A 3,033-nucleotide genomic window follows, 5' to 3' on the forward strand; every position below is an offset into this window, starting at 1 on the left:
GGTGTGCAATGGTGGTTAGACAATGCCTAGATGCATCCCTGTGCCCTTTTGGTGGCTTGATGGGCATTGCTGTATCCCAGGGCTGTCCTTGTGAATCTAAGAAACCTATCCCTTATTGGACAGACATCAGGTCAATCATGTGTCCTCAAGTATATGAAGTAACACACCTCATTTCCACATCTGGTGTGTCTAAGTGACAGAATCAGTGTTTGTTGATAGTGATTACAACCTCCAAATACTCCTATTTCATAGGCTGTAGGTGGAGCCCCTGGTGGCGCAATGAGTTAAACCCTTGTGCCGGCAGGATTTCTGACTGACAGATCAGTGGTTCTAATCTGGGGATAGTGGGTTGAGCTCTCTCTGTCAGCTCCAGCTCCCCATGCGGGGACATGGGAGAAGCCTCCCGCAAGCATAGTAAAATATCAAACATCCGAGCATTCCCTGGGCAACGTTCTTGCAGACAGCCAATTCTTTCACACCAGAAGTGACTTGCAGTTTCTCAAGTTGCTCCTGATGCATACACATAAAAATAGGCTGAAGGTTGGTCAGTCAAGTTAATAATATCCTATATTTGGAAATAATATAAATAAGGAAGAAAGAAAAGGCAACTTCCATAAACATCATGCACCTCCTATAGTGGTTAGTTGTAGATATACAGTCCTCTGTATCCACAGATTCATCCGTTTATAGGTTCAACCATCTGTGGCTTGAAATTATTATTTTTCAAATCTAAAAAAGCAAATCTGGATTTCACCACTTGATATAATGGACACCATTTTATGATGCTACTGTGTATAATGGGACTTGAGAATCCACAGATGTTGGTATCCACAGGGGCTCCTGGAAAGAAACCTCAGCAGATATCAAAGGCTCAGTGAACCAAAGATACCTGCCTTCCTTTAAACCTTGGTTTGGAACTGTGCAATACTCCAAATGTTGTTGAATTTTAATCCCAGCATTGGTTGTGTTGGCTAGAGCTGACGGAAGGTGCAGCTGAACATTAAATTCTAGTTAACTTACTGCAAAAGGTTCATGTCAGCAGACACCCATTAGAATTGCATCCTGAGATTTTGAAGAAAAGAAAGAAGACATGAAGGCAGTGAGTGGGAGAAAGAAGCAAAATATACACATTTTTACCAGCTTAACCTGATTGAAAATATATCAGAAGTCAGCTAAATCTGGCTGAAAATATACCACTTGCCCTCCAGGCCATTCAGTTATATTGTGGTTGAGTTTAATTGAAATTGAGTGCTTATCCAGAGGAAACTGTGGGAGAAACAAAACAGATGGAGCAATTTGTGAGGACAATTTGGGGTACTTGTGGGGCAAGTTCAGACTCAAAGATGCTCCTTTTGTTCCTTCATGCACATGAAAAACCCTGATTTGGCTGAAGATCGAATGTGTGCCCCACACTCCAGGAGACTGCAAGAACATGTTGCAATTGGAGGCTGTAGAAATACAAGCCTAGTATGGTCAGGAGAGGACTGCCTGAACTGTGCTTTTGCCTTCCAGTCGATAGAAGAGCCCCAGGCAAGGCAATGACGCACCACACACCTTAAATCATCGCTTTCATGGGAATAGAGTCCTGAGAGAAGAGAAGAGAGTCAGCATGAGTATCCCAGAGCTTTTGTCACTGTCAGCATTCACAACACAGATTTCACGATAATCCCAAGGCCTTTAATAACCACAAGAGATCTGAGTTGAAAAACTTTTGGGAACTTCGCCAGACTATGAAGTCAACTAGCGGACAAAAATCTCAGCTGCACATACAAATGAATTAACTGAATGCTGGAGAAACTTCCATAAGAAATAAACCAAACCATTCTAGCTACTGAAGTAAATCCAGTAATATTGGGTGCTCTGCAAAACAAAAAAAAAAACAAAAAAAACAGCACCTTTGAAACACTTTGTCTTGCACTATAACTCCCAAAAGTTTCCAGACAACATGCCCAATGTCCTTAGGAGGGCAGAGATTATGATTATACCAGCAATATTAAGATATCCGTCTCAATATGTAGTCACATGTTTACTCCACAATTTTGAAAAGAATAAGCATACACACAACATGGATTTGGATAGCCTTGCATCAGTTGCACTTTCGCGGTTTAATCTACCCCACAGGATTGTTGTAAGGAGGAAAAGATGGGAGCCATGTATGCTATTCTGAGTTTACTGGGGAAAAGATGAGATATAAGTGTATTAAAAACATAAAAATAAACCTTCTCTCCTCAAGCCTCATGCTCTCCTGGTTTAATTTGTTGCCTTACTTATTGGTCTACACCTGCAGATACCAATTAGCATGGCAAAAATAGAGCATGATCATTTTAAAAAATCCCAATGTAACAATCTCCTAGTTTGCATGCCCTGGGAGGTTCTATTCACAATAAGGTGGTGCTTGCTTTCAACTCTTAGGCAGTGAACTGTTGCTATGATACGAATTCCGCAATTATAACACTTTGATACCACTTGCACTGCATACCGTGTCATACCGTGTCATACCGTGGAATCCTGTGGATGCTGCAAATTGCTTCTGCTCGCTTCTGGTAGAAGGAATCCCACTGGAGCATTGCAGCACATCCACATACCTGGGAAGAGTGGCTTAAAGAGCTGATCATGTTTAACATGGAGAAGGCTGAGAGAAGACATGATGGCCATGTATAAATATATGAGGGAAGTCATAGGGAGGAGGGAGTATGCTTGTTTTCTGCTGCCTTGGAGACCAGGACATGGAACAATGGCTTCAAATTACAGAAAAGGAGATTCCACCTGAACATTAGGAAGAACTTTCTAACAGTGAGAGCTGTTCATCGGTGGAACACTCTGCCTCAGAGTGTGGTGGAGGCTCCTTCTTTGGAGGCTTTTAAGCAGAGGCTGGATGGCCATCTGTCAGGGGTGCTTTGAATGCGATTTTCCTGCTTCTTGGCAGGAGGTTGGACTGGATGGCCCACGAGGTCTCTTCCAATTCTATGATTGTATGATTCTGTGCTTCCAACTGTATGATTCTATGATTCTCTATGATTTTATAACAAAAAC

Source organism: Anolis sagrei, chromosome 1 (assembly GCF_037176765.1).
Source record: "Anolis sagrei isolate rAnoSag1 chromosome 1, rAnoSag1.mat, whole genome shotgun sequence".
NCBI classification, from domain to species: domain Eukaryota; kingdom Metazoa; phylum Chordata; class Lepidosauria; order Squamata; family Dactyloidae; genus Anolis; species Anolis sagrei.